At 39.4% G+C, this 11,090-nt stretch overlaps 1 pseudogene; it reads right to left on the bottom strand.

The window, feature by feature from the left end:
* Positions 1–6,787: 6,787 nt before the first annotated feature.
* LOC135539157 (homeobox protein unc-4 homolog) lies at positions 6,788–10,599 on the bottom strand (annotated as a pseudogene).
* Positions 10,600–11,090: the final 491 nt, after the last annotated feature.

The following is an 11,090-nucleotide window of genomic DNA, read 5'->3' as shown; positions in this document are numbered from 1 at the left end:
GTGCATGTCGTAGTCAAATCCGAGGTCTTGGCCTTGATGTGTAAAGAGCATTTGCAATACCACTTTAATGATGAAAGGAAGGAGAGAGCTGGGGGCTGGTGACTAGCCTATTGGAGGACATGTCAAGACCTTCACGACAACCATTTTAATTGCAACCAGAAAATGCCTATTAGCTAAAGAACACTTCTGCTGCAGGCTGAAATAGGATTACTAACACCAGCCCATGCACTGTTTAGTTCAGATTGTGAGGGATGTTATTTAAAAGTAATTATGTATTGAGACCATGAGGATGAGTAACTTTGATAAACAACACTGGGGAGTATTGTTACAGGCTGCATGGTAACTTTGTAAAGTTTTTTTTTTTTTTTTTTTTTTAAACCAACCTCTGACACCTCTTTCATTTGCTGGAGCTGACTTATGTAGTTAAAAACTGTGCCTTTTTGGGGACATTTCTAAAAGGATAGTTAGAAGTAAAAAGCTGGAGAAACTGCTTTGATGGGACTACTCAGGGAGACAATCTCTCTGTTGAGGTGTGTTCTGGGTAATGGTTTTTATAGCTAACTTTTGATGGAGGATGGAACACTGCCTGGCAGTGTGATCAGAACCAATCCCTGTATGAAATGGAAAAGGTTAATGCAGTTTAAGGGCTGAAGTAATAACTAATTATCCTTGGGTTAACTACACCCTATGGCAATTTCTCTCATGTCCTGCTATGTTTGGCTTGACCCAAATCAATGAAAACAGTCCACCTATCAAATCATTTAACAAAGCCTAACCTCCAGCAGAACAGCAACCTACTTTAATGACCACTGTGCAACTGAAGGCACACTCCAAAGGGTGCAACTGAAGGCACACTCCAAAGGGCAGCTAAGGTCTGGAACTGAAACTGAAAAGTACCCCCCCCCCCCCACACACACACACTTCTACTATTATCTGGATATTTGACTTGTAGTGACAGACCCAAGATGCCACAGGAGGTTATGTTCCATTTTACGAGCTCCCAGAATTGTTTTATTACAGTGTAGTTCAGACATTGGAAATTATATCTCAATGTATTCCTCTATTGAAGTACGGTGATCATCAACAAAGCAAGTGGAGATCAATCTCATGATAGTGAACTTTGTTAGTGTTACATCCTATTGATTACAATACATTTTCTGAGATGATCCGTATGCAATGTTACATGTCAAACGTACCTTCAAAAAGATCATGGAGTTGAAGTCCTATAATAAACCACAACATTTACCCATTTCGCTTTTATCCTCTGACTGTATTAATTAACTAAACTTTTGAACTTTCAATTCAATCTCTCATAGGGTATTCAATGACAACACACATATATTACTTTGCATTGCGACAGTATACTAAAAGATAAAAGCACTCTAAATTGAAAAGTGCCAAGATCTACAGATGGGGCGTTTTTACCTTCTGAAAAAGACTGATTTGAGGCATATGAAAAGAGCTGACATCCACAAATAGATTTGGACAGTGTTGCCTTAACATCTGAGGACACTTTTTAACTCATCCCATCTCAGGAGGTTTTCACACTTCACGCTTCATTAACCTCTGGGTCGCAGGTTCCCTGGGAAGTCGGGAGAGGAAAATGCCTGTTTACACTGTTCTCTAGAAACCACCACAAAGTGGTTAGTCTTCATTGTGGCATATCAACACAGGTGAAAAACGTGTGGTGGTGGGGAGCGAAAGCCCTGTAAGCTGTCTGAATATAACCTAGCTTCAAAACATAAAATGCTTTCTATATACAGGAGGTATCACCCAGGTGGATCGTGCATATGTGTGCTGGCTGATGCTGGTCATGTAACGCCATACAATCAAATGCACGTTCTATCTATTACATGTAACCCATGATATCATTTCTGGGAGCAAAAAGAGTAAAGCAAATAAGACCTTGTGTGGCAATACCTTATTGATTCCATGTAGGTTTCTTTTTTTTGTTTTGCTGAATGGATTTGGAAACAGATTGAGTGATCTTTTTAAAGCATGTGGGTGTTGACATATGGGTTCACTGAGGAAGTACATCCCTCCATATCACACATGAGCTGAGAGTGGCTAGATAAGCTGTACAGGCTATAGGTCTATCTATAATACATAGGCCTATGTTAAATGTCATTACTCGTGACTTTGAGGAAGACCCCTTATTAGTTATTTGGCTGGAATTCCGTGGTTGGTTCATTAAATGAAAAAAAGCTAATGAAACACTTTTCACGAGGTGATAATTAGCAGAGAAGAGCAGGGCTGCAGTCACAGGCTGCTAGATATTTAATAACCACAATGACCAAGGGAGTTGGTGTTAATTTCTGGGTCATGTTTATGATGTTGATTTATTCCAGGTCAAAATAATGGATGGTAAACGCCTCAAATGTAAACCAGAATGTCAACATCCGGATATGACAAGATGCATTTGCTATAGAGGAAGCATTTTGAGACAAACTGTATTGAACGTAGCTGAAAGCAGATTGGAGCAAGGCCTATACCTCAAACCTTACAATAACTGAATAATTCTAGGTGGTTGCCTTTGTTTCCCACATGGTTTGATGTAGTTGGTTGATATGACAGATGGATAGAGTATAATTCAGTCCCCCACTGCCTGTACTGTCCAAGTGTGAATTTGCAGATAAAGCCGACAGGCAACAGTTGAGATGATGAGATAATTAAATGTTATAGAAGTTCTTCAAATGGGTGGGCCTATTACAAAACAGACATTAACATTTCAATAGAATATTTCCATCTTCACACATCTCTACACTCTTATAAAAAAGTACTATCTAGAACCTAAAATGGTTCTTGGCTGTCCCCATATTGGAGAAGCCTTTGAAGAACCCTTTTTGCTTCCAGGTAGAACAGTTTTGGGTTCCATGTAAAAACCCTTTCCACAAAGGGCTCTACATGGAACCCAAAACCCTTTCCACCAACGATTCTACATGTAACCCAAGAGTTCTACCTGGAATCAAAAGGTTCTCCAATGGGGACAGCCGAAGAACCATTTTGGAACCCTTTTTTCTAAGAGTGTATAGCCAACGTTCTACCTATAGTGGCCTATGGTTTTGTCTTGGCCAATAGCTACAAAAAAGACTGCTGGCTTCTCGCTTGTCACGCTTTGATTGTACTGGATGCTCTATAAGACATGTTGTAGTTTGTGCTATGGGCTAGTAGTGCATTGTTCATGAACGACTATGATCGACTAATCTCATCAATGTATCCAATGACTTGATGTCAAATTGACGTCATTTTAGTTTAGGCTACCAACGTTGTTTAGCTAATTCAGTGAGGCTGAATGAGAGAATGAAGGGGACTTCCTTCTGTCCCAGTGATACCCAAAGAGAAACACTGGCACTTGGATCTTTAACACAATCGCTTAAAATGCTACTTGACATTTGGCTCCTATCCTGGAGCAACTGCGCCATGCTTTTTTAGGATTTTATTACATCGCATGCTTATTAATGGACCGACAGACTTAATCGCTCTTATCTCGGCCAAACTAACGTGGGATAGGATTATCATAGGCATGTCCATTGTTTTACGGTCAATGCCTAAATTGATTTTGAGTCACGTGGAAATGGAATATTTTGCCATGTTTTGTCTATGGGTTGTTGTAGCCTAAAATTATTGGTGTACATGTGCTTTGTTTGGTTATGATATAAGATATAGGCTCACATCTGCAAGTCATATACGCATATACTAAGCTATGTTGTAGGACTATCTATAGATCCACATCGAATAGCTAAACAAATCTGTCATTTGATGTCTGTCGTGTATGACTGATCATTACAATCTTGAATTGATTTGGCACAGTCCTTCTACATTCATGCTCATTTCGAGCTACTGAAACAAAGCCCTGCTAAGCAGATACTATTAGTGACAAGTTTGTAGAAAAAACCTCTGGCAATAATACGTAAAAAAACACTTAGAAACTCAAAGAATCTTCAAAAATATCATAAAGGCTTGTTAGGAAACATGATCTTGGAAAATGTATAAGGAAAAGTGCTTAATAACTTTCCTATAATCTACAAAACCAACGAATTAGCTCGTCACTAAACATAATTGTCTTTGTGTTAATTCCTATAATAATGTGTACTAGCCATCTTCAAATAGTTAAGACTGTAACAAATTAAATGATGAGACAACAATCAATGAATTGCTTCATGAATAGAAATTGATGTTACACTCATTAATTTCTAACACCAATAGGCCCATGCAATGCTAAAGAAAAACTACGTAAGTGGATGAGTAATACATTCGTAGGCATATCTGTATAATTATGTTGTAATAGTTCGGCATTGGTGTGTGCTATGAACATTGCATGTTGTAAAAATATGTTAAAAAGTGTGCGTCTTTCATTCTTGAAATAATGTCAATGGCATAATTCCTGGTTGGGATTTGGTTCACCCCCTTAGTTTGCAAAAAAAATGGCAAATGACAAAATAAGTTAATTTACTCAAAGCTGCGAGGGAGGGAAAAGAGAGTGTTGCAAATGAGGTTCTTGATATCACGCTCATAATTAATTGCGCAAATTTGTTTCTATTAAATAAAAATAACACGTATTGAGAAACTCAATTAGCATTAATTAAGCTTGATATCCTAATTTGGATGTGTCATTGAAAACAAGCTTTTTCGTAGTCTTTTTTCCCTCTCTGATGCTGAATACGAACGAGCTTTCTGCCTTTGGGCTGCTTTTCCCTCCTTTGAGAGTTGAAAATGAAAAATGGAAATGAAATATCAGGAGGTGCTAAATTAGCTGCCTGATCTGCACTTATTGCTGCATATACGCCCCTATTACTTTGCCAGTCTGTGTCTCTCTTTTAGCATTCCAGGCATGGGGAGGCGTCGAGATAGCAGATTTATCAAATGGGAAAATGAATGCATGATGATCAGTTAAATTGAAAATCAGCGCCTGCATGACAGCCCGACCTGACACCTCCGTAATTAGAAAGAAAAATGATGGCGTCCGATGCATAATAGAGCAAAAACAATTTACACTCTCCCATAATGATCCGGCGTTCAAATTGAAAATTTCTCCGGGTAGAAATTGAATTCATAAAGTATGATTCATGGAGGACACATTTCCTGGAGGCTGCCTGGGCCATATCGATTGATAGTTTGTCTTGAATCATACAGCGTGCAGCTCTCAGGCAAAAAAAAAAGCTTAACTACTTAAGCAAATCGCTAATTTCACCTTAAGGCCACCAGTGTGCAGCCACGATACTCCTGTTCGGTATGCTAATGAATTAAACATGCACACCCCCTACCATGCAACATACGCTCCAAATAAGACACACACAAAACATATATATATATATATTGAAGGACACATCCAGACAACTCTAATTTCCAAATGGTCTATCCTAAATGGCAACCTATTGACAGAAAAAAAGCTCAAAAATTGGGGGAGCTGGGCTGGCTGTTGCTGGCTGAATAAGAAGATAATGTATTTAAATATTATGTCGGGTATAGGAATATATATTTAATAAAAGTTCAAAGTATTATCCTTGTTGGGTTGAGGACTTCCAAGGGCCATTGTATTTGGATCTGTTTTCATCAAATAATAAGTTATTCATTAGCTTATTGACTTTCTGTCTGCCATAGGCCTATATATTCTCTGTTGAGATTACATTTTCCCTTTCCCTATACACTTTTGCCTGTCTCTTATACCAAGAACCCCCCTTCACCCACACCCAATAAGTCATTGCTTCCTCTGAGCAAACAGCAGTCATCGGGTGAAAATTATGTAAATATTTTGAAAGGGACACAGGCTCAGAAATTCATTTGCGTCGGCTCAGATGTAAAGCTGCCCCTCTGATTATTTTCAATTTATTTGCAAATCAAGACCCTAAAAGAGTAGCAGGGCCTCTGGGTATTTAAGAACAACTACACCACACTGGAATGGATGTTTTCCATTTTTAGGATTTAGATGTTCGTGTTATTGGGGGCATTTTCTCGTGCGTTGTACCTATAGTCCCTATCTTGTAAAACAAGCTGTTTGAGATGTGAATGGTCTTTCCTTTCTTACCTAGACTTTAGATCTGGTCAACATTGCTAATATTGCCATGGCGCAGATGTCCCCGAGCCTGCACAGCATCCCTGGGGACCGCCAACCCTATTAGAACAAATGTGTTCTGCTATTGTAAATAGGCACGTTTGCTTCGCCCGTCCTATTACAGCCGACGCATGATCAATAGGCTGATAACACAGAAACATCAATGTAAGCGACAGAACAATGAGGATATCATCGAACATCTATCTTAATATAGCCGGCTACAAGGGCCCTGACAAAGTGAAAAGCTCATGAAAATTCCGCCCCACGAATTCCCATCTCTATCCAATATGCACAAACACACTCCCAGCTGCCGGGGCTATTATTTTCGTATTTCAATTTGACACCCCAGCCTTTCATGCTAATTCTATTATTCTTGGAAGTTTATGTGATTTCATATCACTAGAAATCGGTAATGTATAATAACCCTTTTGGGCTAAAATAAACTGAATCCCTGCAGTAGCCACCGGGAAAATAATTACTTTCATATCAAAACTCTGCAGGAGTCGAGCGGGTCCTTTCGCCTCCGGCTCGTAACCTCATTTCAGTGAGGCTTATAGATGAATAAATTTGTTAAAGCAATACACAAAATACAACATCAGATTTTAGCAGAAAGCGCTACCTATACCCACTATACGGGCTATTTAAGGTCTCACACGGTTTGGATGTATTGTATACAATCGATTTATTTATGAAAACCTTACATATATAAATATTATAATACTTTTTACAGCCTTTGAGGATTTTTGTGGTTTTTATGTATTTTTACAGTTTGTTACACAAGGGGGCTAGTACTACTACCACCACCACCACACACACACGTGCACATATACACGCACGCACGCAGCAAACACACACACAGTTATAACCCATCATCATCAGAAAATAGGCTATATATGTCATCTTTGAAATGAAAGTTTATATTCTAAGACGTGATTGAGCTTTGGGCAAATGAAAGGTGTTGTTGACGCTATCAATATTTTTTTCTCACCTATAGGTATATTATTCCATACCGACATCTTGAGTCTCTGTCTTTGTCTCTGGTGGACAGTTGGTTGTCACAGACTCGGAACTCTCTGGGTAGTCTTTTACAGACTGCTCTTTTTTGTCTAATGGCAGATACTTTGAATCGTCATCATCTTGGAAATATGTTGCACTACAACTGGCTGAAGGCTGACTACATTTGCTACTGGAAAAAGTAACATGGCCTGGGCTGTTCTGTGGGAACTAGTATTTTTCGCGGTAAAGTTGACCTGCACTTTGATTGCTGTTGCGTCGTTGAGATTGTTGGACTCCTTGTGGTTTTTATGTCCAGTATTGGCAGATAAGCTGCTGTCATTCACTAGGGTTCTTTGTGTGGAGTTGTCAGTATCTGAGTCTGGTGGTGTTGTCTTCAAAGCAGTCTGATGAACAAGGAATCCAAGCGGCTGGGTGATAGGATAGAGTAAGAAATGTCCTTTCCTATCAAAGGCCGCGAAGAAGGTAAGGCAGAAAATCCATCTATGTTCGGTTTGCGCCTTGGTCTGGAGTCGGATAGAAGGCTTTCTACGCTGAATGGGTTCAGCTTCTGAAGGGTGGAGGCTCTGCTGTTGGCGCACATGCTTGACTGTTGACTGCTGTCGGACGAGTCCAGCTCGGATCCACCAGCATCTTGGTTCAAGTGTCTTTGGTTCTGGAGGGTTTGTGGTGTTTGGTCACAGCTCGATTGGGTTTGGTTTCGGCCTACAGAGTCACAATGTGGATTTTGTTCACTGTCTGTCACTTGTGACACTCCGCTGTCACTGTCAGATCCTGGGGTGTGAAATAGGTCCCCTGACAAAAGTTTATTCTGGGACCTCAACAGTCTTCGCTCCTGCTTCCTCTTCTTCTTCTCCATCCTCTCCAGCTCTCGCCTGGCGATCTCCTCCGCGTCCATGGGCTCTCCACTGCATGTTGTTGGGTGGGAGTTGTGAGCTGGTCGCCCTGGACCCTTCTTTGTGTTTTCTTTTTTCCTCCACTTAGCTCTACGATTTTGGAACCATACCTGCATATTAGAGAAACAAATCATGTTACCCACGTTCAAAAAGAAGTCCACTTTCTTAAAAAAAAATACATACATAGTAATAATAATAATTCAGGATAATATTTGTGTAAACCATTGGAATAATGTTTTGTAGATTGTTCCAAATTACACAAAACCAAAGAGCAATGCCTCTTGCTTGTAGGCCTACAATAGTTTATTATCAGATGCGATGACAAAATTAAGCATATTTATTTTCCAATTCGACTAGGCCTACAATTATTCCGTGTGCTTGTTGTGCCTTCTTCGTTATTCAATTAAAAGTTAAATGCTGTCTGTCTGATCTGGAAAATGCTCCACGAAAACATATATCTCGCTTATGATGGGCCCATGTGTCCCAATCAAATGCATAATAATAAATGGTTTAATATGGTTACAAATACTCAAATTTCCCCTAACACTAACTGCCTAAAAATTGCTAAAGTGACATGCCAAATATAGGACTAGACCAGCATTTCCCAAACTCGGTCCTCGGAACCCCAGGGGGTCAACGTTTTGTTTTTTTCCCTAACACCACACAGTTGATTCAAATGGATCAAAGCTTGATGATTAGTTGATTATTTCAGCTGTGTATTACTAAGACAAAAAAAATAAACGCTGGTTTCGTCCTATATTTGGCATGTCACTTTTGCAATTGTTTGGCATTTTCTTGTGCATAACACAATATACAGATGAGCTTTTGGCATCAGAAATGCAAATGATCACAATAATAAGTCCACGTGTATGGACATTTGACTGATGAGGAGAGATGTGGGAAAAGGTGAGTCCTTTATAAAAAATGTACAGCTTTAAAACGTATCAACATTCAAGTTCAGAAATGTATGTGTATACTTGGGTGCTCTATCGGTTTATATAGGAAAATAAAAGTGAAAAGACTGAATGTGCATACGTCGATGTATTCATTTTGAGTATGTTTGAGTGCAAGTAATATAGCCTTGCCAGCTGAATCTACACAATTCATATTGATATCAAGTACAGCAAATGAACTGACCATTCCATGGTTTAGCCATATTTCATGTATTTCTCCTTGAACCAGAGGTCCTCTTTATACTCGGTTTGCTGCTCGTATCACCCTTGATTTCGAAGACTGTATCTCTATAAATATATCGTATATTGTGTTATCTAAATACATATTCACGTTTGATAATGTGTTCCTTTTTAAAATAGTGAAAGTGATTTGCTTTCATTTGCAGTTTTGAAGCATCGTACTGTATGTGTATATATATATTGTGTATATATATATTGAGGCATCGTACTGTATGTATATATATATATATGTGCCTATATTACACGAGCTCCCTGTGGAGTTGTTGGTCACAGTACAAAACAACAAAGAGACAGGCATTACAGGACAGCTATATATCTAAAATAGACTATTGTAACATATTTGTGTAAGAGACATGAGGAATACATAGGCCTACTTTCCTTTGTTCAAACAGCCTATCAGTGTTTAAGAAACATTAGGCTACACATCATAACAAACCAACAACAGTGAATTCCAAAAAGTGGATATGGTTGATATTTACCTGCACCCTCGATTCTATCAAGTCCAATCTCAGAGCCAGTGCTTCCCTCATGAACACGTCGGGATAGTGACTCTCATTAAAAGCCTTTTCTAATTCTTCCAGTTGCCAACCAGTGAAATTTGTACGAGTTCGTCGTCTCTTACAACCAGGGCTATCCTTGTCTGGGTCACACGAATCTAGCATGAGAATACAAAACAAGAGAGTGTGTGAGAGACGCAAAAGTAGTCGGCATGAATTTTTGCAAGTTAACGTTCTTTCTGTGGTCCTTTATAAAGAAATGAATCAAATATAGTCTAATAAATTGGGCTATTATGTCATTTTTCGATGGTAAGAAAATATTAGTATTAATAGACAATTAATCACACAATATTGATCCTGATAATAATAACAATAACACATTAAAACATTCTACTAACAATAGAGAAATAGTGATTTTCCCACCCTGTCACAACACAAGGGGTTTTCATGTTTGGAGTTGAGCTCCTATGCTGCTCTCCACTGAAATGAATTGCATAAAGCCTCATTTGAAAGCAGAAGAAGCTTCTTTGTTTCTTAGGATTTGATTCCTCTAACGCTTTATGGAGAGGGTATACAGGACAGGATATACAGGATATACAGGATATACAGACACTTTCCGTTCTTTGTTTAGTCCTTTGATCTACAGCCAACCTTTTGATAAGTATTGTATTTCGTTTTGCTTACCTGTCAACTTGTACTGCTGGTTATCTCCATTCATACCACAGCCAGACAAGAGGGGTTTGAATTAACCACTGAAGCTGTGCAGGAACCATTAAGTAATCCGTCTATTGAAAAAGGAACTGCGGCCGCAGATTGAAGTTGATGACCGGCTAATTCGTAAACATGATGGTGGCTTAGATGGTACGGAAAGCCCACCATCCCGCCGAGAGAGCCTCCGAACTGGGCATGAGGTGGATCCAGTATCCTGCTGTCCATCATCTCCTGGGCAAAAGGAAACGACGTCTGGAGGCTGGTGGTGTGAATTTAAAAGCATGCAGTGAGTGTGGCCAGCGAGGAGGGGACATGATGTGGAGGGAAGGATGAGCTGTACTTTATCAACATGAACCTTCCAATAATTAGCCTAGGCTTTGGGAATTTGAGACCAATGAGAAACGGTAATCGAGTATGACGTCAGAGGCGCGGTCTGCAAACGCTTTCCATATCGATTGCTAATTAAACCTGACATCCACCTCAATAAACAATATCAGAGCTGTCACAACAAGACAGGAGGGCTTTGATAAGAACTACATCACAACTACACGGGGACCACCAAGAATGAGTGATCAGATTGTATCCCAGTAAAAAGGTGAAAGAGATGGACTAATTTCGAACGCTCGCTTCCACATCGAAAATGACGGAGGCTAGTCACAGTTTTTGGTCAACATGTTGTGGCGTTTTAAATGTTTACTCTCTCTAGTAATCGATGCCGAGTTACAAA

The sequence above is a fragment of the Oncorhynchus masou genome, unplaced genomic scaffold (assembly GCF_036934945.1).
Source record: "Oncorhynchus masou masou isolate Uvic2021 unplaced genomic scaffold, UVic_Omas_1.1 unplaced_scaffold_1777, whole genome shotgun sequence".
Taxonomy (NCBI): domain Eukaryota; kingdom Metazoa; phylum Chordata; class Actinopteri; order Salmoniformes; family Salmonidae; genus Oncorhynchus; species Oncorhynchus masou.
The sequence above is the reverse complement of the archived record's forward strand: the minus strand, read 5'-3'. Positions and strand labels throughout refer to the sequence as shown.